We start from the raw sequence: 26,251 nt of genomic DNA, 5'->3' as shown, positions 1-26,251 counted from the left end.
GTGCTTTACAAACCTATGCGCTTTTCTGTCATCCACCATCTTTAATCTAGAGAGAACAGTGCTGCACTCTATGCGGTGGCGGCAAATTCTACGTGCTTTACAAACCTATGCGCTTTTCTGTCATCCACCATCTTTAATCTAGAGAGAACAGTGCTGCACTCTATGTGGTGGCGGCAAATTCTACGTGCTCTTATTTGGAAACAAATTCTACTCGCTCTTCAGCTGTCATCTACCATCTTTAATCAAGAGAGCACCGTGCTGCCCTCTTTGTGGTGGCGGATAATTTGAAAAAATTCTTTTCGACAAGCAGCCATCTTTAATCCAGAGAGAACAGTGCTGCCCTCTTTAGCTACTTACCTTTGAGGCGGTTAATTTGAAAAATTCTTTTCGACAAGCTGCCATCTTTAATCCAGAGAGAACAGTGCTGCCCTCTTTAGCTACTTACCTTTGAGGCGGTTAATTTGAAAAATTCTAGCTGCCATCTTTAATGAAAAGGGCATCGTGGTGCTATCTTGCGGGTAATATTTTACGTCACAGCTGTCATCCACCATCTTGCATTGCTAACCTTAGTGCTGCCCTCTTTAGCTACTTACCTTTGACAAGCTGTCACCCGCCATATTGCATCGCAAACCTCAGTGCTGCACTCTATGTGGTGGCGGATAACTTGAAAAAATCTTTTTGACAAGCAGCCATCTTTAATCAACAGAGCACCGTGCTGACATCTTTAGCTACCACCATCTTACATCGCTTACCTCGCTGCTGCACTCTATGTGGTGGCGGTTAATTCGAACAAGTTTAATCGGGTAAGCTAGAGTAAGCACGTGCTGCAGTGATGACGTTATCATGCATGTTTAAACCCGTTCGTTGACTAAAAGCTTTAGTCTTCGGGAAACAGTGATAGAGTGTGGAGTGCAAACATGACGAAAACATTAATAGTTGATGTGCAAGGCTTTAAAGTAAACGGAAACAAGTTTGTGTTTAAAGAGGTGGCTGTGTTAGATTGCTGTGTGTTGTGGGCACCAAAACTTGTTAGTTTAGTATTTAGTCCACCGTTCCCTTACTGTTTGCAAACAGATGAAGATAAAAAGCAGACTCAGTGGATTGAAAACAATTTAGGTTTGAAGTGGGAAGAAAAAGGAATACCTTATCGTTTTCTACCTTTAATGATGAATGCACATTTGTCAAGAGCAGATCTTGTTCTTTTAAAGGGTTGTGAAAAGAAAGAATGGTTGCGTGATTTTCTACCATCATCATGTGAAGTTATCGACATGCATGAATTGGGGTGCCCATCATTTAAAACTCTTCCGAAAGAGCATAGTAGAGAAACAACTAAACAGTCTTTACAACATGTATGCATGCTCTTTGATTGGTTGTGTCGCAGTGCATGTCGGGAAGTGAACAACATATGTAAAGTGCAGTGTCGAAATAACCTTAGTGTAAAAGAAACATTTGTAGAGTAAAGACATCATGTCATTTCTAACAGATACTAAGTGTAACGCAGTTGAAAAGGCGATCGTAAAGTTTTATGCATGCAAAAAGAAACTAAACACTTTTACTGAAGAAGAGTTAAATGCATTACCAAAGGCATTTTTGGTCAATGTAGCTGCGAATGCTGTAAAGAAGATTTGGGATAAGGTGCCTCGTGAGTGGACTCAAGATCCTGTTTTGTCAGAGCTTCAAACGTGTAGTTTACATCATGAACACGTGAGTTTAGCTAGAAGACCTTCTGTGAGACAGTGCCGTACATGTCAACTAATTAAACTGTATCACGGACCTAAAACTAACGAGTTGTCTTCGCTTATAAACACTTATCATGGCTGTGGAGAGAGTAAACAAGGAAAAGGTGAAGAAACGTGCTGGGAGAAAGATGAGGAAGCATGTTGGGCGTGGACTCATCAATAGAGTGATTGATCTTCTTTTCTTCGTGCTTCATCTCCCCTGCGGCCCTAGAACACGTTCGCCTGATACGTAGTTACATGCTGCCTGCATAGAGTGTAGCTGTTAAAATCTGCTTCGTAAAGTTATGCTGTGTGTGTGTGTGTGTGTGTGTAGCTGCTCAGAAGAATATAGCAGCACTTGTCGTTGTTGGTGCAATAAAACGAAAAACTGAGTGACAAAGACCGTAACATGAACAAAGGATAAAAATGTATGTATATAGTCTAAAATAAATATGAATTGTCAAAACATATTACAGGTGTTGTTTAATCCTACAGCATGTCCTAGTGACTTAGAAGAAAGGAAACGTAGAGGATTAAAAGAAAACACACATAAGATTTAAAGTACATCCTCTTTATTAATCCATGAATTAAAGCTGTTATTAAAACCAAGCCATTTAACATACAGTTTATTACCACGACGTCGAATAACACGTTCAACTAAATAGTGATCAGGATATTTTGTTTTCTGCAGTTCTTCGATGTAGAATCCTCCTTCAATAGGCTGTCCTCTGAGATCGCGAAGTAAATACGTAACTGGATTAGTAAGCTTAACACTTCTGATTTGAAAAATTTCAGTGCTCCAGTTAGGTGTGTATCCTTTTGCAAAGATAGACTTGTGTTTGCTGATGCGAACGAAATCACCTTCTTTAAAGCGATAGCGACGTGGATCAGCTGTTTTGATTACAAGATGAATAGCATCTAGACGAGGTGTATTCTTTGTAACAAGACGTGGCTTTGTTCCGATAGTGCGATGAGGTGTATCGTTGTAGGTAGATAAAAGTCTAGGTAGCAGATCAATCCAACGATATGAACCTTGCGCTGTAAATTCTCGCCACATCATTGTTTTGAGTGTACGATTAAAGCGTTCTACAACACTTGCCTTGAGATTACTGAACGTAGAGTAGTGTTGAATGCCAAGTAACTTGAGGTAAGAAGAAAAATTCTTGTTGTAAAACTCTTTACCTTGATCAGTTTGAAGAAGCCTTGGGCAGCGTTTCGATTCTTCAACAATATGTTTAAATGCTTCTTTAACTTGAGCTGCTGTTTTAGAACGCACGGGTTGTGCAAAAGCAAACTTTGAGTACACATCGATAACAGTAAGTAGATACTTATAGCCCTTATTACTAGAAGCATATGGAATCATTTCTACTAAGTCTGCTTGCCAGAGATCATCTTTTCCTCGTGTAATAACGCGTCTGCGACAGTAGGTGCGACGTGCTGGTTTATGTAACTCATGTGCGATGTTTACCTTTACAGGTGAGATCTTCTCTTGACGAGCCATTATAAAATAATACCGGCATAACGTAGTTCTCTTTCTATTTCTAGAATTTCTGATCCGTGACCAGTGTGACCAGCCTCTTGCGATGCTCTTAAAAGTTGTAATCGTTCAACGAGTAAGTTTGGGTCATTCCAGTATCTTACATCCACATACGGCAACAAAGGCTTGTAGATAACGTCTAGACTACGTGCAGTCGGAAACAGCTTAGAAATAAACTCACGATACTTGTAACTCTTATTCGCATTTACAGCTTCTGTTCTCTTGTAATTACGTCGTGTTGCATCGGTAGCAAAAAGTATTGCTTTATACTTTTTAAGATCATCTTGTAAAATTATATCCTTGTCAGGTATTCGTGAGAAAAGAAGTTCTAAAAGTCCTTTCGTAGGTTTATAGGTAACACCTTTTACAATGAGTTTGTTGCTATTAATCTTAACATATGAATTTCCTATCCGGAAACAGTCATCTTCGTAGCGAATACCATAGGTAGTGTCAGTTTGTCCTGTAAAAAGTTTTTCTATATAAGGTGCAAAGAGAGATCCATAGGTATCTTGAATAAAAGTTCTAAACTGATTGCGATATTCTGGTGTAATCATAACCTCAGACAAAGATGGTAGATTTTGCGTCGATGTAGTAGGTGTTTCTGCAATAACATCTGTAGTTAAAAACTCAACACGCTTAGATGGTGATGCATCATTAAGTTCTTCTTCTTCTTCTTCCTTATCTTCCTCTTCTTGATCTACATCCTGCTTCTTCTCTTCCGTATCTTCTTCATGCTTTTCTTCTTCATGCTTCTCTTTATGATATGATGTTTGCATAGAAGCAAAACTTGAAGTAGACTGCGGTAATGAAGTAGAATTAAAAATTTCTTTGAGTGGTGTACTTAGTTGTGTTTTTAAAAATAAATCCGTGTCTGCTTGAATACGTTTAAGCTCTTTAAATTTCCGTCGAATATTGTTTCGAGCTTGGATGATATGTTTTGTGATCTCCTTGCTAGATGTTAACATGATGGTGGTTTTTAATCAAGTAGTTACTGTAATTCTGTGTTAATGCATATAAAATGATCGAAACCCATGCGATATCGTCCATGCTGTACATCACTTTCTTTATCAATAACTAAAAAGCTGTAACGGTGTAATGACCAACATTTAGCACACATACGTTTAAAGTCATCGAATGTCATATCAGTGTTAACATGATCGTTATACACATGTCGCATGTTGCGCTCATCTTGCCGAAAAAGCACAATAACATTTGCGTTGTCGCGTATCAACTGCTTGGGCACACGAGAATAGGTTTGGCACAAATAGATGCAATCAACATATTTATGTCGACCCATACTAAAGAATGCACGAATAACGTTTTGCTGTTCTGTTGCGACATCATCAAAGATCATTAGAGAATTAGGAAGCACATCGTCTGGTGATGGTACTTGCTCATGTGAATTAAATTTAAAATATCTTATTCCATCTTTAACTAGATCGTGCATTACAGTTTGTAGAATAGTATATAGCGGCTGATAGAGTGACTTTGCGAAAACGTAAATATTCTCGAAGCGTATACCATTTACAGAAGTAATAAGTGTGAGTAAAAGATTTGTTTTACCGCATCCCGACGGACCTGATATAATACATCGCACAGTAAAAGGAAACAACGTTCCATGACGTTTTCTTGTAGTTGTACTAGAACTAGGTAAGAGATGTGGTACAATGTCGGTAACAGGTAGCGTGTCTTGCTGCTTTATAATCTTCATGATAACTGAATCATAAAGTACGTAATAGTAATATATATATTAAACGAAACAAGAGGCAACGGTTAGTTTATGATTTGCTCTTGACTAGTAAAGTCGTGTCCAGCATGGTGAAACAACGATATCCAAACGACATGAAGAAGAAGAAGAAAGTAAAAACTGTTGGATGGAAAGATGTTATAAAGGCTGCGCAAAAAGCTATTCGAGGGGAATACAATCCTCGTGTAGCTATTACTAAGGCGTTACGCGCAGCAAGAGCGAGAATTTCTCCAAAGTGCAGAGCAATATTTAGTAAACGTGCGCGAATTATTCCTGTACCAAAACGAGGAGGATTTCTTCCTGCGCTGTTTGCTGGCTTAGCAGCTTTAGGGTCATTGCTAGGTGGTGCTAGTGCTGTAGCGAGAACTGTCAAAGCTGTAGAAGAAGCGAAACAACAGTTGAAAGAGAGTGAACGTCATAACAAGACGATGGAGGCAATTGCGTTACGAGGCAAAGGTGTGAACATGAAGCTAGCGCCATACAAGAAAGGGCTTGGTATCTACATTTCTCCAAAAAACGTCTACTGAATGCACTGCCATATCGAGCTCTAACGCATGATGAAGTTTTTACGTTTGCTAAACAACTAGGAATTCATTATTTTCGAGGAGTGTATATGCGTGATCAACTACCAGCACGTCCACGTGAACGTGAAAGTGCCGTAATTAACTTGGACGACAGTCGTGGACCTGGAACTCATTACGTTGCTTATGTAAAACGTAAATCTAAAGTATGGTATTTTGATAGCTATGGAGATTTACCTCCTCCTTTTGAGCTCATACGTTATTTCGGAAGCAGTGCAGACATTGTTTACAATAAAAACCGTGTGCAAAACTTTAATACACGCATGTGCGGACGATTATGTCTTATGTTCTTATATCAAACCCAGACAGTAGAGAAAGTGTATTAGTGTCTACGTGATGACGAACAGTGAAAGAACGTTTGCTGTACGTGGAGAAGGACCTGAAACAACCATCTATTTTAATCCGCCAATCGAACTTGGTTATCAGCCGCATAGTCTTGGACTAGTATCGTTTGAAAGCTACAATAAAATCTATAATGTGCGTGATGGTTTAAACAAGTTCTATTACGATGAGTATGTGCTAACACTACCCTCAGGTAGTTATACAGTAGATGATATTCACGACTATATTGAAAGTACGTTAATTGATCAGTTTGGGGAAGATAGTTTTAGTAATCATAATTACAAGTTCTCAATCACTATAAGCAACATTACGCACAAATGTGTTATTGAATCATCATTTAAGATTGACTTCAAATCACAACCTGATTCGATTGGTCCACTGCTTGGATTTTCATCGAGGGAGCTCCTACCGAACGTACGTTACGAGTCTGATCAACCTATAAAACTCTTCGATGATTATAATGTGAACATTACTTGTAATATTATTACAGACTTGAATAGTAATCTACAACCTTCGCACGTCCTGCACGACTTTATTGTTACAGAGGAACGTGGATATACTATTTGTGAGAAACCAGCAGTAGTTCTTTATCATCCTGTGTCTGTAAAACACATTAGCAACATTACTCTTAGACTTGTAAATAAACATAATCAGCTTATTCATTTAGATCAGCACGCGTACGTAGCTTACAAACTACATCTTAAACCAGTATGAAAACCATCTATAAAACACGGTGTACATTCCGAAGGCATACTACATGTGTGCAGAGACTCATCGAGTTAACAGATACCCATAAGCAGATACTCCAAGATTTAGGATATACACTACTACAACAGAATGGAAGAAATGCTAGACATTACGAATACAGTAGAAAGTCGTGAAGGTGTAGTACGAAGTGAGCTTCATTCTTATCAACCTTTTACGTTTGGATTAAATAACAATGATGAAATTCATTTTATTATTAATCAACAAGATGTTTACACCTTACCACACGAAAGCTACCTCTATATTGAAGGACGATTAGAAAAGTCTGATGGAAGTGGACCAAGCACTTCACAACTAAACAACCATGCTCTAGCTTTTCTCTTTTCTGAAGCGCGATATGAAGTAAATAATGTTGAAATAGATCGAACGAAGAATGTTGGTATTACAAGCGCAATGAAACTCTACCCTTCTTTCTGTGATGAAGAAAGTAATCTTTTGCGGATGGCTGGATGGTGTCCAAAATCTACTAACAACTGGATGATTAATGAGGATGGAACTTTTACGGGTATGTTATCACTGAAACATATTTTTGGATTCGCAGAAGACTTTACACGTATTATAATCAACGTAAAACAAGAGCTTATTCTAATCCGTGATCGAAGTGATTACAATTCTCTTAAAGCAGTAGAAACACCTGTAGAATCGAAAATAACACTGCATCGTATACTGTGGCGGATCCCACATGTAACCTTATCTGATCGTGAAAAACTTCGATTGCTCAAGATTGTAGAAAATGATACACCATTACCTATACGTTTTAGAAGTTGGGAGCTGCATGAATATCCTGTGTTACCACCTACAAACAAGCATAGCTGGGCAGTTAAAACATCACGTTTTACTGAGAAGCCCTTGTACATTATTTTTGGATTTCAAACTAATCGTAAATTCAATCACGAAAAAGATAGCTCACTGTTTGATCACTGCAAATTAAGACACGTTAGACTATATCTCAATGGAATTACGTATCCCTACGAAAACATCGACATTAACTTTGAGAAAAATAAGTTTGGGATGCTCTATGACATGTTTTGTAAATTTCAATCATCGTATTATCAGAAAGAAGATCGTCCGCTATTTACACCTCAAGAATTTAAAAATAAAGCACCGATTGTAGTTATAGACTGCTCTTATCATGAAGAATCTATAAAAGAATCTCCAGTTGATATTCGTTTAGAATTTGAAACATCTGAAAACATTCCTGCTAACACAGCAGCCTATTGTCTTATTATTCATATGAGTGATGTTACTTACCATCCGCTAACGAATATTGTTACGAGACTATAAATAAGAATAGATCTTTATCATTTTCATTAGTGTGTGCTTCGACATCGTACGCTATGGAACAAAACTGTAAATGTGCATGCTGTTTGCATGCTCATACGCAACATCTTATTTATGTTTCACGAGTGAGTGAGGCTATTAAGATGTTCTATAAACGTAGATCATCGATGCCGAAACATCTTATTCAATACTTACCACCAGGATTTTTATATACGTACGCTGCCTCTTACGTACATAATTTTTGGGACATCCTTCCTCTACACAGTAAGATGTCAATCGAAGTAGCTTTATGCAGAACTTGTGAGCGACATTACAAGCATCGAGGAGAAAATGGTGATGATGATTGGGATGGACCAAATCCGAGGATTGAACACTGTACACAGTGTATGAATGAACTTTCTCTAGTACTTCATGATGATGATGATGATTCCGAAAAGGAATAACAGCAAGGTAAGAAGTACATGATCTTCTCTGTAAAGCATAACATACTTAGTATAATATATTTCTAAATGCTTTGTTTAATTTGAATGTTGCAGGAGGCATTTCGGAAGCATACGTTGTTAAGAAGCACACCAACCTTGTCAGCAGCAAAAACGAACACTGTTGTAGTACATTTGTAAATAAATATTTGATCGCATTCAAAAAATGTTGTACTTATTGCATTGCTTTACACCGACTTACTCTTAAGAAAACGATCAGGTCTAAACATGCACAATGACGTCATCACAACAGCACTTGCTTACTCTAGCTTTCCCGATGCATGTTTAAACTCGTTCGAATTTACCGCTACCACATTCCTTTACATCGACTTACTCTTAAGAAAACGGACAAGTCTAAACATGTATGATGATGTCATCACAACAGCACGTGCTTACTCTAGCTTACCCGATGCGTGATTAAACTTGTTCGAATTAACCGCCACCACATAGAGTGCAGCAGCGAGGTAAGCGATGTAAGATGGTGGTAGCTAAAGATGTCAGCACGGTGCTCTGTTGATTAAAGATGGCTGCTTGTCAAAAAGATTTTTTCAAGTTATCCGCCACCACATAGAGTGCAGCACTGAGGTTTGCGATGCAATATGGCGGGTGACAGCTTGTCAAAGGTAAGTAGCTAAAGAGGGCAGCACTAAGGTTAGCAATGCAAGATGGTGGATGACAGCTGTGACGTAAAATATTACCCGCAAGATAGCACCACGATGCCCTTTTCATTAAAGATGGCAGCTAGAATTTTTCAAATTAACCGCCTCAAAGGTAAGTAGCTAAAGAGGGCAGCACTGTTCTCTCTGGATTAAAGATGGCAGCTTGTCGAAAAGAATTTTTCAAATTAACCGCCTCAAAGGTAAGTAGCTAAAGAGGGCAGCACTGTTCTCTCTGGATTAAAGATGGCTGCTTGTCGAAAAGAATTTTTTCAAATTATCCGCCACCACAAAGAGGGCAGCACGGTGCTCTCTTGATTAAAGATGGTAGATGACAGCTGAAGAGCGAGTAGAATTTGTTTCCAAATAAGAGCACGTAGAATTTGCCGCCACCACATAGAGTGCAGCACTGTTCTCTCTAGATTAAAGATGGTGGATGACAGAAAAGCGCATAGGTTTGTAAAGCACGTAGAATTTGCCGCCACCGCATAGAGTGCAACACTGTTCTCTCTAGATTAAAGATGGTGGATGACAGAAAAGCGCATAGGTTTGTAAAGCACGTGGAATTTGCCGCCACCACATAGAGTGCAGCACTGTTCTCTCTAGATTAAAGATGGCGGATGACAGCTGTCAGAAAAGCACATAGGTTTGTAAAGCACATGGAATTTACCGCCACCACATAGAGTGCAGCACTGTTCTCTCTGGATTAAAGATGGCGGATGACAGCTGTCAAAAAAGCACGTGAGTATGTTTTCAAACAAGAGCACGTGGAATTTACCGCCACCACATAGAGGGCAGCACTGTTCTCTCTGGATTAAAGATGGCGGATGACAGCTGTCAGAAAATAGCACGTGAATTTGTTTCCAAACAAGAGCACATAGAATTTACCGCCACCACATAGAGTGCAGCACTGTTCTCTCTGGATTAAAGATGGCGGATGACAGCTAACGAAATTGCCCGCAGCACAGTGCTCTATTGATTAAAGATGGCGGATGACAGCTGTCAAAAAAGCACGTGGCTTTGTTTCCCAACAAGAGCACATAGAATTTTTCAAATTGCCGCCACCACATTTCAAAGGTATCTAGCTAAAGAGTACAGCACTGTGCTCTGTTGATTAAAGATGGTGGATGGTAGCTGTCAAAAAAAGCACGTGGGTTTGTTTCCAAACAAGAGCACGTGGAATTTGCCGTCACCACATAGAGGGCAGCACGGTGCTCAAAGATGGCTGCTGTCACGTAGAATTGTCTGCTACCACAGGTATCTAGCTAAAGAGGGTAGCACTGAGGTTTGCGATGCAATATGGCTGCTGTCAAAAAAGCATTTTTCAAATTATCCGCCACCACATTTCAAAGGTAAGTAGCTAAAGAGGGCAGCACTGTGCTCAAAGATGGCGGATGACAGCTGCACGTGGCTTTGTTTACCTCGCGCTAGTTAGGTTAAGTTGGCACTACTGGGGTTTAGGCCCGTCAAGATGGTAGTACTGAGGTTTGCGATGCGTTGTTGTCGATGACAGCTGTCAAAAAGCACGTGGCTTTGTTTATAAATCTGTCAAAAAGCACGTGGCTGTCAAAAAGTACGTGGCTTTGTTTACCTCGCGCTTGTGAGGTTAAGTTGGCACTACTGAGGTTTAGGCCCGTCAAGATGGCAGTACTGAGGTTAGCGGTGCGTTGTTGTCTGTCAAAAAGCACGTGGCTTTGTTTATCTCGCGCTAGTTAGGTTAAGTTGGCAGCACTGGAAGAGGCCTCTGGCTGAGGTGGAGGAGGCCACTGGGAGGCCACTGGCTGAGGAGGAGGAGGAGGTGGCCACTGGGAGGCCACTGGCTGAGGAGGAGGAGGCCACTAGCTGAGGAGGAGGCCTCTCCCGAGAGCCGGAGGTGGCGGTGGCGGCCGAACCCGTATATTATACTACTCGTGGTATAGCCTATATTGGGTTTCTGGAGGATAAACGATGTAGATACTATGGAAAGGACCCTCAGTGAATCGGTAAGGATAGTGATACTTTTACGGTAGAATCGTCTGGCATATTTGAGGGCTTCTATAATGGCAACTTCCACTTCATAGATAGAAGTATGTTCTGGCAAACGAAAACCTTGGGCTTCATCTTGTTCAGGACATCCTACGCCGCTTATTTGTATTTTTGAGCCATAAGTATAAATCTTAAGAGACGAAGGATACCGGACAGTCAAATCATCTTGACATAACTGCACCAATCTGTGATATTTTTGCAGATAAATTAGCGACCTGTGTACTTGCACAGGGCATACGCATTGCTCATGACACACGGCTACTGTGATTGGAATATATGAGAATCCTGAATTTTGAAGCCTAAATTTATCATATCTCAACCTTTTGCATCCCGTACTAGTCTGTTCGCTTCGTCTGTAGCAAAGGAAATCAACACAAGAAAATAATATTACTGTTGCCATACAACTCAGGACTGTATGATAACTTCGGTAATCATAGTAAGATAACGTCTAAGCTATTGTTCCAGTCAGGACGAAATATCACGTTAATCTCTTTGCATAATAAAATGTGCAGCTTTAAACACCTCATTTTCATTTTGTTACGTATCTGTGATGATGATGCTTGTTTAAAGGGGCCTAACATCTAAGTCACTGCCCCCTAATGGTACTAAATGAGACGTAAATGTAATGACAGTTTAAGATTCCAAAATTCATCCACCGACCACAATTCAGAACTTGGTGATGATGAATAAATGGACGAATATGAGTTTAAAATAATCAGCGGACCCAACTCGCAATATTGAAAGTTAAAAATAATTCCAAAATCAATGCACCAACTACAATTTAAAAAGACGACTATGACAATGATTTTGAACGTCAGTTATTGGATCAGACCCGCAATGCCCCACCTTCTCAGAAACTAACTTAAATCAATTATATATACTGACCAACGGGCTGCTTCAAAAGCACAATCCTGAATCGGTGATGCTTGTTGTCTAAAGAGGTACAAAATCCAGGTCAACGGCCCCTCATAATGGTACTTATCGCTAGGAAAGTAGAACCATGGTATTTCTCATTTAGCAGTACTAATCACAAGTAACGTAGACTCACGGTGTTCCCCATATAGTGGTACTACTCATTGGTGATGTACTACTCATTGGTGATGTACTACCCAGAGAAAACGCAGATCTATGGTGTTTTTCACATAATTGAGCCACTCATGGGCAACGCAAACCCATAGTGTTCCTCACATAGTGATACTACAGTAATCACAGGGACACGTACTATCCCGTGGTGTTCCTCACATAGTGGTCTAATCACAGACAACGCAGGCCCAAGGTGTCGCTCATATAGTGGTACTAATCACAGCCAACCCGCTGACTCGTGGTGTTCCTCACATAGTGGTACTAATCACAGACAACGCAGGCCTATAATGTCGCTCATATAGTGGTACTAATCACAGCCAACCCACAGACTCCTGGTGTTCCTCACATAGTGGTACTAATCACAGACAACGCAGGCCCATGGTGTCGCTCATATAGTGGTACTAATCACAGACAACTCCCAGACCGTGGTGTTTCTTACACAGTAGTACTAATCACGGGCACTGTAAAGCCACAGTGATCCACCCACGTTGCTGTCACATATCTATATTATCTTATATTATATAATAAAGTATCAGAGCAATTTAATTAATTAGGCGCTTGTTTACCACACTCAGGTTTGGAGATTCAAATCTTGGAAGTTAGGAGACACTCCGATTCATAGATTTATTGTGACATTAAATACTTTTTTTTATCAAAGTCAAAGTCTAGATGTAATGATTTTTATTATGCAGTAAATAGTATTTAATAGCTGAGTAGATATTAATCTGACAACGGTCGCGCCTTTGGTGCATTTTTTAATGTTGTCGCGGTGTGTCACTGTGACCCACAAATTTTTATTTGTTTTATGTAACATCTTATATTTTATAAAAACTCTTCTAGTATATCTTTTAACAGTGTTTTGACAATATGAAAATATACCTACCTTTATTTTAATCTTCTACTTCTCTCTAGTAACGTTATGGTCAGGTTGCCAATACAGAATCGACAGACTAATCATTTTTATATTTAGTTTTGGAGAGGTGATAGGGAATGAAGATGTCAGTCTTATGCACTACAGTTGGTGTTTTACTGAAGAGGCATGGCACACAAAATAATTTTCACCAAAACTTACACACATAAATAATGTAAGTACATCATAATGCTGCGGAAAAAATACAATCAGATTACTTGTCTCTTACTGTATGTTTAATTGTAATTGTGTCTGACAATAGAACATGTTCACAAAGTCACCACTTTTAGAGATCAAAAAATTTACTTCCACACTGTCATTAACTTGTTATTCTTTAAACTTATGGTCCAGTAAAATTGCTACAAAAATATAGCGACAGATATCCTGTAAAGCTACACCATACACAGACAGCGCTACCAGCTTGTAAAATCTGAAACCTGTGAGGAAGACATGGCAAAAATTGATAAAGCAACTGGGTACAATCTCCAAACAAGGTTGTTACTTCAGAAGTTTCAACTGAAAGTAACAGTAAAATTCCCCACAGATCAAAATAAAATTGATTACTGGGCGGATAGGTTTGGCAAGTAAGGCACGCGGTGCTTTTGATTTATGCCATTTTGAATGTAATTTTCTCCAATATGTGTTCCAAGATGGCATGAATTATTCCTCAGGAATATAAAATTTATGAAGTACAATAATCTCAACTGTAGTAAACCAGAATTCTTTTCTACTGAACGCTGTGCTCTCCAAAAAGAGAAAACAACCTTGTTTCAAGACTGCAGCTGTCACAGTCTGAAATACAGTTTGCTTACATTACAGTAAATTGGATAGCACCTACCGTTTCCTATGTAGCCTTTTATATGTATACTATTTTCAATAATATTATTAAAAACTCTACGAATGACTTTCCATGTTCCTTCTGGTGAACTTCCAGATACTTGGTGAGTAAAACCTTAACTTCTCAAGTTAAGGTTGGTGTTTTGGAAGTCTATAGAATATAAAGCGTTGCTGGAATATCAGGCGCACACGAAGAACAGAGTAATGATCTATGTAGGATTCTGCGCGAATGGAGATGCAAAGGGGAATGAAGTAACAATGATGTGCACTTAATAGTACAGGGTGGGCAAAAGAAAATTGACCAGGATAATATTTATAGGACTAACGTGGGGTTCACCCTTGTTAATGAATATGAAAACTGCCCATCACAGGAAATGCTGGAAACCATGATTTCGATGCACCAATTGGTTGCTGTTACACATGTGCGCGTGCGCAACTCCCGCATGCTCTATCCCGAGTACATCGCTGTGTCATTACGTCTGAGTGAGTGAGTGAAAGGAGCAGACGTGTTTAGTGACCAGTTGAATGCAACACAAAATGGTGCTCACGATAAAAGAGAGCGTGCTCTTTGTCGAGTGTTATGCGAAGTACGATTCTTGGAAAACCCGTGCGGAGCCGTTTGCGCGAAATTGGATGTGTTTTGGCAAAACCTCCAGTGAAATCTGGAATGCAAAACTTAGTGGCAAAATAGCGCGAAACAGGCTCTGTAACGACTAAATCCGAAAAGAGTCCGAACACTAGAAAGTATTGTTCGAGCGTAAGAAATCCTGAAATGAAGTCCGATGAAATCTCAGCGCCGTTTATCTGTGCAAGTGGGAATTAAGGTCTGCACACATGTTTACTCAGGTCGTTCACAGGGAAACAAGACTTGTGACATCCCATACAGGCAAGCTGACTTCACTACTAGTATAGTCTATTGGAGCTAGTTTCTATGATGAATTGAGTGTGCAAACAATAATCATAAACAACATTTATAATCCTCGATGCTATTTGATACCCCTGATGTGCACAATTACACTACGATTGGCTTTCCCGGTGTGTCTGGAATATTCTAAAGATGACGTCAGCCCCGCCAACAGATAATACAAACCACCTTGAGATCAGACCAGTCCTTGAACAGAAATTAAAATACGGAACAAGTTACGAGGTTAAAAGTTCACATCTTGTAGGTACTTAATGCTAGCCTGTTCGCCGGCTTGTTACTGTCCAATAGGGCACCACCTCCCATTGGCGAAATGAGCTCTGGTTGTAGCCGTGATGTAATGGTTACCTCGACAACTTTATTAGCTACCGTTGAATCTTAATTGGTATCGGAGATGAAAACACACGCTGTGACCGTTTTACTGAAACATGCCCCACCAGATTCATGACTTTTGATCGGATTACCGACGACCCTGACGTAACATGCGCATCGTGGGAGTCCAATGGGACAGTACACCTGATGTGGGGAAAATGACTAAGTATAGGGTATTTGAACTTCAGGTAGGTGACAAAAAACTGGACCTGCAGTCTTGGGGTAGGCCAGCCTCCCAGCCCCTAGTTTCGATTCCCGGCCAGGTCAGGGGTTTTAACTGGATTTGAAGGCTTGTTCGAGGTCCAGTCGGTGTGATAATATTTGAAGAGCTATCTGATGATAAGATAACGACCCCAATCTAGAAAGCTAAGGATAACGGCCGACGAGATTCGTCACCCATCAATTTTGATGCCCCACGGGAAGGGACTTAGTGACCAGAAAGAAAAGCATGCAAAATATCTTTAGAGGGGCTGAAAAGCCTCCGTGGCTCAGGAATCAGCGCGACGGTCTCTCACCGATGGGTTCCGTAGTTCAAATCCCTGTGTCATTCCATGTTAGATTTGTGCTGGACAAAGCAGAGGCGGGACAGGTTTTTCTACGGGTACTCCTGTTTTCACCATCATCTTTCAATACAGCAACACTCTCCAATATCTTTTCATTTCATCTGTAGTCATTAATCATAGCCCCAGAAGAGTGTGGGAGGCTATTCTTATCGCTCAATGAGGGATTCATTAATTACATTCCTGACCAGGCTGCAATTGGAAACAGGCTGTGGTTTTTCCTTTAGATAGGCTGTTCGGGCATTGTAGAGAGGAAAATGTACGAAAATATTTTGTTACGTGGACTGAAAGTAATTAAATTCAATTTATTATTATTATTATTATTATTATTATTATTATTATTATTATTATTATTATTATTATTACCAAACAAGATGGCCGTGCGTGCGGTTAGGGTCATGTAGCTTTGTGCTTGCATTCGGGAGATGGCGGGTTCGAATCCCACAGTCGACAGCCCAGAAGATGTGTTTCCTTGGTTTCCCATTTTCACATCAGCATAACAGTTATGCTATGAGATTTGTATAAACATTAGGGGTACGGGGTATGGGAACCCCTAGAATTTATATCACTCTCGCTACATCATGGAAGACAGGGCTGGTCGACACTTCCTAATAACCAAATTAGTTTGCATTCTAACGTATTATTACCTAAACATCCGAAGCCTAAATATTAATACACTAATTTCGGACTCCTAGAAAGTTTTTTGATGGTTTTCTACATGACGGATCAGAAATAATTGTTGGATGATCAAAAGCGCCGATTTCTTTCTTTAAAATTTCAACTTCATAATTTGAACCCCTCGCTTGGCGTGTCATTGTCATACGATTCGTTCCATTTTTTATGCCATTATTCGCCTTTTTTCAGGTCTTAAATTCACCATCTTTCGACTACATCTCTACTGCCCTATCTCACATCGAATCATCATCAGTTCACCAATCACCTCAAGAACATCTTTCAATCAATCAATCAATCAATCAATCAATCAATCAATCAATCAATCAATCAATCAATCAATCAATCAATCAATCAATCAATCAATCAATCAAACACATATACCAGCGATGCCTTGGTTTTATATATATATTTTTTTTTTTACATAACAGATGACAAAACAGTCCTACAGCCGAAGGTACTCCCTCCACCCCGTCAACATCCACGCGTACCAATCACCGTTTATTTTACATGGACCCTCCCCATCACATTAACACAGGTTTCAGGAGTACTTCTGGCACAGGGAAACGGGATGGCCTAGGGAGCGGTGATAAGGGAACAGGGAACTGGAAATCAAGTAGGGATGACATAAAATTGTTAGTGTTGAACTGTAGAAGTATTGTAAGGAAAGGAATAGAATTAAGTAATTTAATAGATATATATTTACCAGATATTGTAATAGGAGTTGAATCATGGCTGAGAAATGATATAATGGATGCAGAAATTTTCTCACGGCACTGGAGTGTGTATCGTAGAGATGGGAAGGGTGGGAGGGGGAGTGTTCATTCTGGTGAAAGAAGAATTTGTAAGCTACGAAAAGGTTAAAGATGAGACACATGAAATTCTAGGTGTAAGGCTCATTTCTAAAGATAATAGGCAACTTGATATATTTGGAGTGTACAGATCGGGAAAGGGTAGCACTGACGCGGATTCGGAATTATTTGATAGGATAGTCAGCTATATGGGAAACGACATGGAAAGAAATGTGATTGTATCGGGAGATCTGAATTTGCCAGCTGTCAACTGGGAAGGAAATGCGAACGACAGGAAGCATGACCAACAAATGGCAAATAAGTTAATATCGGAAGGACAGCTGATTCAGAAAGTGATGGAACCAACCAGAGGGAGAATTATCCTGGATGTCGTGCTGATAAAACCAGATTTGCTCTATAGGGAAACTGAAGTAATAGATGGTATTAGTGGTCATGAAGCTGTTTTCGTGGTAGTTAAAAATAAATGTGATAGAAAGGAAGGTCTTAAAAGTAGGACTGTTAGACAGTACCATATGGCTGATAAAGCAGGCATGAGGCAGTTTCTAAAAAGTAACGATGATCGGTGGAAAACGGTAAATAAAAATGTAAACAGACTCTTGGATGGGTTTAAAGAAATTGTTGAGGAATGCAAAAACAGGTTTGTATTATTAAGGGTGGTAAGGAATGGTAAAGACCCACCTTATTATAATAGAGAAATAAAGAGACAAAGAAGGAGGTGCAGACTGGAAAGAAATAGAGTTAGAAATGGCTGTGGAAGTAAGGAGAAATTGAAGGAACTTACTAGAAAATTGAATCTAGCAAATTTGGCAGCTAAGGATAACATGATGGCAAGCATAATTGGCAGTTATATGAATTTTAGTGAAAAATGGAAGGGTATGTATAGGTATTTTAAGGCAGAAACAGGTTCCAAGAAGGACATTCCAGGAATAATTAATGAACAAGGGGAGTGTGCATGTGAGGATCTTCGAAAGGCAGAAGTATTCAGTCAGCAGAATGTAAAGATTGTTGGTTACAAGGATAATGTCGAGATGGAGGAGGAGACTAAGGCCAAAGAAGTAATAAAATTTGCATATGATAACAATGACATTTACAATAAGATACAAAAGTTGAAAACTAGAAAAGCGGCTGGAATTGATCAGATTTCTGGGGATATACTAAAGACAATGGGTTGGGATATAGTACCATATCTGAAGTACTTATTTGATTATTGTTTGGTCGGAGGAGCTATACCAGTTGAATGGAGAGTTGCTATAGTAGCCCCTGTGTATAAAGGAAAGGGTGATAGACATAAAGCTGAAAATTACAGGCCAGTAAGTTTGACGTGCATTGTATGCAAGCTTTGGGAAGGCATTCTTTCTGCTTATATTAGATATGTTTGTGAAATTAATAACTGGTTCGATAGAAGGCAATTCGGTTTCAGGAAAGGTTATTCCACTGAAGCTCAACTTGTAGGATTCCAGCAAGATATAGCAGATATCTTGGATTCTGGAGGTCAAATGGACTGTATCGCGATTGACCTGTCTAAAGCATTTGATAGGGTGGATCATGGGAGACTACTGGCAAATATGAGTGCAATTGGACTAGACAAAAGAGTGATTGAATGGGTTGCTATATTTCTAGAAAATAGATCTCAGAGAATTAGAGTAGGTGAAGCTTTATCTGACCCTGTAATAATTAAGAGGGGAATTCCTCAAGGCAGTATTATCGGACCTTTATGTTTTCTTATATATATAAATGATATGAGTAAAGGAGTGGAATCGGAGGTAAGGCTTTTTGCGGATGATGTTATTCTCTATAGAGTGATAAATAAGTTACAAGATTGTGAGCAACTGCAACGTGTCCTCGAAAATGTTGTGAGATGGACAGCAGGCAATGGTATGTTGATAAACGGGGTTAAAAGTCAGGTTGTGAGTTTCACAAAGAGGAAAAGTCCTCTCAGTTTTAATTACTGCGTTGATGGGGTGAAAGTTCTTTTTGGGGATCATTGTAAGTATCTAGGTGTTAATATAAGGAAAGATCTTTATTGGGGTAATCACATAAATGGGATTGTAAATAAAGGGTACAGATCTCTGCACATGGTTATGAGGGTGTTTAGGGGTTGTAGTAAGGATGTAAAGAAGAGTGCATATAAGTCTCTGGTAAGACCCCAACTAGAGTATGGTTCCAGTGTATGGGACCCTCACCAGGATTGCCTGATTCAAGAACTGGAAAAAATCCAAAGAAAAGCAGCTCGATTTGTTCTGGGTGATTTCCGACAAAAGAGTAGCGTTACAAAAATGTTGCAATGTTTTTGTTGGGAAGAATTGAGAGAAAGAAGAAGAGCTGCTCGACTACGTGGTATGTTCCGAGCTGTCAGCGGACAGATGGCGTGGAATGACATTAGTAGACGAATAAGTTTGAATGGCGTTTATAAAAATAGGAAAGATCACAATATGAAGATAAAGTTGGAATTCAAGAGGACAAACTGGGGCAAATATTCATTTATAGGAAGGGGAGTTAGGGATTGGAATAACTTACCAAGGGAGATGTTCAATAAATTTCCAATTTCTTTGAAATCATTTAGGAAAAGGCTAGGAAAGCAACAGATAGGGAATCTGCCACCCGGGCGACTGCCCTAAATGCAGATCAGTATTGATTGATTGATTGATTGATTGATTGATTGATTGATTGACTGACAATCTCAAAGACAATACCGAACTACGGTCATGCAAGTATACTTGCGCATTGCATGGCCAGTAGGCAGTAATGTTCGGTCTTTGAATGTTAGGAGCTTAGCGTAAAAATTGCGAAAACTGGCAAATATATCCCATCATGGCAAACAGCATCACATACGAGTGTTAACGGGCCCATAGACGTGCAATATGTTTGCGCAGTATCTGGGTTTGTGCAATATAATTGATAGTGTGTATTTAATATTGAAGGGTTGTGAAATATATTGTACGAAATCAAGAAAGTTTGAAATATATTGCAAAATACTGTGCCGAGTATTGGCAATATTGTGCAATATCCCGTCCTCCCGCCAGTTGGTATCAACAAGTGGGGAGAACGTATCGTGATGGCAGACAAACAGGAGGAGAAAAAGTTTATTTTGGAGTTTATCGAAGTGTACCATGGCCTTCCGGCTCTATGGGACGTTAAGAGCGAAGATTACAGTTATCGCGTTAAAAAAAGGTGAACAGAACGTGGTGCTTATTGAGAAATATCGCAAAAAATACCCGAACACAGACAAGCAAGAAGTTATTTTTAAAATCAGTTCTCTGTGTACAAACTTCCGGAAGGAATTGAAGCGGGCTCGTGATGCAGAAAAGTGTTCACCTAACATAATACCCGGATGGACTTACTATATATTGCCACGCACATTGTATATCTATGACCGCTTTGCACAATATTTTGCACAATCATCAATATTATCTCCACACGATTCTATTTATTGCACAAACTCGATTGTTGTGCAATAATATTGTACGTCTATGGGCAGCTAACAATATATTGTACAATCTATTTTGCGCAATAATATTTCACGTCTGTGGGCATCAAGGTATTAGCCCCAGTTACGAATATTGTTGGTAAATCTAAAATACTGAACGTAAGTTGAACTTCAAAGCTTGAAATGTTCTTCACCAAACGGAAACGAAAAATAATTCATTCAGTAGAGTGTTAACTTATTCGCATTTAACTAATAGTTTTCTAGAGATATCTGTATGGAATTTGGAGTCGGCAAGTGTAGGATTCAGTGCATCTAAAGTGGGGAAGTGACTTACGGCCTATAAAACTACCACGAATCAAATAATTTATCTAGAGTAGGTTAAGATGAGGTTTCTTTGATAAGAAGAGCCTCCTATACGTCTATCGGTCATGGCCATCTATCAATATTTCACATCACAGCCTGCACGATTGCTAAGTAACATCGTGTCACGCACTTTGTATGGCTAATTTCATGACGCAAATTTTCAAACGACCCCCATCCATAAGACATATTTATGTCAAAGGTGACCATATTGAGGTATATGATCTGGTTTGTGACTAATAACTCTGAAACCACAAGACATATAAAGTTGATTAATTAATCTAAAGATAGAGCATTTATCACCGCTCCCTAGGCCATCCCGTTTCCCTGTGCCAGAGGTACTCCTGAAACCTGTGTTAATGTGATGGGGAGGGTCCATGTAAAATAAACGGTGATTGGTACGCGCGGATGATGACGGGGTGGAGGGAGTACCTTCGGCTGAAGGACTGCTTTGTCATCTGTTATGTAAAAAAAAAAAACAAGGCATCGCTGGTATATGTGTTTGATTGACTGTGCAGATGAAGGTGTGCCGTAAAAATACCTCTGCCCACAATCTCTATCCATTTACTCAGGTGAAAATTTATATGTTGCCTAATGGCAATACTATGCAGTAGAAGGTTAATCATTATCAGTAACTTGAGTTTAATTTGATGAAAGACATATTTTTATTTATTGATTGTATATTTATGTTTATTTAATTTGACCAAAGGGAAACTCGACACCGTTCATTTTAAAGACGCAGGGTAGATTTGGGAATAGAACTAACCATAACAATACAAGGTTATATGTTGCCATCTTATTCCCATCCTATTACACGTAGAACATTCGGGTTTTACACTCATGTATTACATCATTCTTCTTTAACCTAGAACAAAAAATATGGCATGATTTATGCATTCATTTAAAAAAAAAGTAATTTCATTTTCACCTATAAATATTATTTTTAATGTATTTTTTCTAAACGTACATTTTTCTCTGAAACTCTCGAACCAATTGAAGTAATATTCGCTGAGGGTATCCACAGGGATAGTAGCTATGTAACAGGTGAAATAAATCTTATAAATAAGTATAATGTTAATCACAAAAATAGCAAAACTAATATCAAAATATAGTGGTAGAATTTAATATCTTTATTACCAGCTTGTTAGGAAAATAATTTAATATCTCACCTAGTAAGTAAATCTACATCAGTCTATAAATCATATGTATGAAGTTTAGTTGCTCCCTCTGGGCCACATTTTGCGAAAAGTGCACCTTTAGAGAAAAGTACATTAATATTTTACGCATGAAATTTCATTTTTTCTGTACATGAAGAACTATATATATTGCATGTGTAAAATTAAGTGTCCTAGTGTTCTATGTGTAATAGGATGGGAATAAGGTGGCATCATAAAAACACGTATTGTAGTGGTTAGTTCTATTCCCAACACTTCCATGTGTCTTTAAAAGCTGTGAATTTTACTGAGACACACCGAGCCTCATATTTTTCCTCGTTTCATCTTTCTAATCAAACTGTACCTCAACCAATGGGATTCAAACTTAATTGTTGGAACTATACGCCTGTATGTGAGCAAATGCTTTTACTGTGATATTACTGTGATACTGATATGTTTACTAATACAACACCGATTGTATATTGAATTAATTTAACCTGGTATGACCTAATCAAAACATGCACACACATAGACACGCATTTATACTCGACAATGAATGAAAAAAAAATATTGGTTCTTGTACTCACAGCTGATCTTCGGAAGGCAGTCTTTACCTGGAGCAGGCGCTCTGCCATAACCTACACCGATAGGTTTCACCTTTCAAACTTCGCTGCACAGTTGCTTCACACAGCAATTCCATGTATTCAGGTCGAATACACGCCCGCTGTACATTTGGCTCGACTCCAGACAAGATCGATAACTTGCACAGTCAATTCATGTGATCAGTCCACGCACATTGAACTCTCAGCTCATGACTCGTAACTGACAACTTAATAATTAACATTCAACAACACAACTTAACATCTCTTTTTGGCAAGCTGAGTTTATATTCCTGGTGTTAAAGTTATAGTAAATTCGCGGTACCGCCAGAATATGAGAGTTCTAGTTTCGTCTTTAAAAAAAAGAGTCATGTGGACACCAGACAAAAGGGACAACAGAAGCAGAGGCTATCACGTGCCCCCGGCCGAGGGTAGCTTCCCCGTCCGACTCACATTTGTCTTTCAGGAACTTCTGAAGAGGGCTTTAGAATTCTGACACTCTCATTACTTTGTAACAGTATGTTGCTCGAAGCCGGCTCACGGACTAGGGCTAACGTGCCTGCCTCTTACCCGGAGGCCCCGTATTCGATTCTCGATAACCTGAATCTGAGGGCTGGTTGAAGGTCCACTCAGCGTACGTGATTGCATCTGAGGAACCATCTGAGGGTGAGATGGCGGCCCCGGTCTAGAAAGCCAAGAATAACGGCCGAGAGGATTCGTGGTGTCGACCACACGACGCCTCGTAATCTGCAGGCTTTCGGGCTTCATAGCGGTCTCTTGGTAGGCCATGGCCCTTCGGGACTGTGGTGTCATGGGGTTTGGTTTTCTTTAGCATGTAGCTTGACTTTGATGATGATGATGATGATGATGATGATGATGATGATGCTTGTCGTTTAAAGGTCATCGGCCCCTAATGGTAAGAGGTGCAACAAACTGAAACGATATTTAAAACGTCCGATTCATAACGCCTTATTTTCTGAGATTATGCTTGTTGTCCAAAGGGTTCCAAGATCTAGATCACCGGACCCTCTCAACAGTACTAATCAATGTTAAAGGAGAATAATGATGTTTCACATAACGGCACTACTCACAGGCAACGTAGACCCGTGGTGTTCCTCACATAGTGGACTCATCACAAGCTACGTATACTCATGGTATTCCTCATATAGTGGACTCATCACAAGCTACGTATACTCATGGTATTCCTCATATAGTGGACTCATCACAAGCTACGTATACTCATGGTATTCCTCATATAGTGGACTCATCACAAGCTACGTATACTCATGGTATTCCTCATATAGTGGACTCATCACAAGCTACATATACTCATGGTATTCCTCATATAGTGGACTCATCACAAGCTACGTATACTCATGCTATTCCTCATATAGTGGACTCATCACAAGCTACGTATACTCATGGTATTCCTCATATAGTGGACTCATCACAAGCTACATATACTCATGGTGTTCCTCATATAGTGGACTCATCACAAGCTACGTATACTCATGGTGTTCCTCATATAGTGGACTCATCACAGGCTACGTATACTCGTGGTATTCCTCATATAGTGGACTCATCACAAGCTACGTATACTCGTGATGTTCCTCACATAGTGGTACTAATCATAGGCAATGTATACCCACGGTTTATCACACATTATGGCACCACCCATAGGCAACACAGACCCGCGCTGTTCTTCATATAATGACACTACTTCCATAATAATCCTCTCCCGATGACACTAATCACAGGCCCAGATGGAGGCAGTAGCGTTACGAGTTACTCAGGTGGCAGTGATTGTTGCTCTATGACGGAGCATAATCATGAACATGGAGTATAGTACTAATCGCAAGTAAAGTCGACCCATGGTGTTCATCGCGTGGTGGTAGGCTACTAATTACAGACTGTCTCATGGTTCCAAAAGCATCATCCCTTGGTCGCCCCTTTTATTTGCCACCTACGACAGGCAGCGGATACAGGGGGGTGCATTCTTCATATGCGTCCCCCACCCACAGGGCTTGGCTTGACTAAAGAGATGTTCTCAGTTCAAGAATATTCGTGTTCACCCAACTATAGAAATACCGTATCCGTTACTCTTAAATTGTACTCATTTCTCACGGATGTGAAGAAATACCAGTCAGAAGTACACTTCGCTATGTGTAGTACCTTTTATGAGATAAAATATAAGCTGACCTCCCATCAGAAACCAAATATCCTGAGATAACCACACCGACTACTAAAGTAAAAGAAAAAAGTTCTGCAATGAATTGCAAGCGATGAGGTTAGAGATGTGGTTTTCGTTCAGGCCAAATACCAAAACATTACTCACTAAAGAAAAAAGGCGAAATGTTTTAATATAATTGGCATCCAGTCTAACGAGCCGTTTACTGAAGAAATCGACCACAACAATAAAAACACCTGGCTGCTCTTAAAGTTGACTGGGTGCAGCACTAAACAGCCTTTGGAGACTGAATCACCCTTCAAAGGAAGATGGCGGGAAAGAAACAAACGTACAGAGGGAGCTTGTACGCTTTTCAAGAACAAGCAAGGAATCTGAACTGACAAGCTGAAAGGCTCCGACAAGTTCAAGTTGACGGGTTCGGTCCTGGCTCAGTCCAACGGTATTTAAAAGTGTTCAAACATGTCAGCCTCGTGTGGGTCGATTTTAGAACACGCAAAAATCTGGCACTTAGGCTTCACCGCAGTTCTTCTTCTTCTTCTTCTTCTTCTTCTTCTTCTATATCTGTTTACCCTCCAGGGTCGGTTTTTCCCTCGGACTCAGCGAGGGATCCCACTTCTACCGCCTCAAGAACAGTGTCCTGGAGCTTCGTACTATGGGTGGGATACAGCTGGGGAGGATGACCAGTACCTCGCCCAGGCGGCCTCACCTCCTATGCTGAACAGGGGCCTTGTGCGGGGATGGGAAGATTGGAAGGGATAGACAAGGAAGAGGGAAGGAAGCGGCCGTGGCCTTAAGTTAGGTACCATCCCGGCATTTGCCTTAAGTGGGAAACCACGGAAAGCCACTTCGAAGATGACTGAGGTGGGAATCGAACACACCTCTACTCAGTTGACCTCCCGAGGCTGAGTTGACCCCGCTCCAGCCCTCGTACCACTTTTCAAATTTCGTGGCAGAGCCGGGAATCGAACCCGGGCCCCCGGGGGTGGCAGCTAATCACACTAACCACTACACCACAGAGGCGGACCTTCACCGCAGTTCGTGGGACGTAAAACCGTGATAAGTACGAAATGAATATCAACGGATGATGGTTTCCAAGAGGTTTTTACGTCAATTTACAAATACAATTTCATAACTCGAAATAAAGCCTTAACGGCTCAGGCGGCAGCGTACCGGCCTCTCACGACTGGATTCCGTGGTTCAAATCCCAGTCAGTCCATGTGAGAT

At 40.0% G+C, this 26,251-nt stretch overlaps 1 protein-coding gene across 1 annotated transcript in view; it reads right to left on the bottom strand.

Annotated features, from left to right (window-relative positions):
* Positions 1-26,251, bottom strand: part of LOC136873862 (calpain-9) — a 1,061,895-nt gene that overhangs the window by 463,932 nt on the left and 571,712 nt on the right. The window lies entirely within an intron of this gene.

This window comes from Anabrus simplex, chromosome 1, assembly GCF_040414725.1.
Source record: "Anabrus simplex isolate iqAnaSimp1 chromosome 1, ASM4041472v1, whole genome shotgun sequence".
Classification (NCBI taxonomy): Eukaryota; Metazoa; Arthropoda; class Insecta; order Orthoptera; family Tettigoniidae; genus Anabrus; species Anabrus simplex.
The sequence above is the reverse complement of the archived record's forward strand: the minus strand, read 5'-3'. Positions and strand labels throughout refer to the sequence as shown.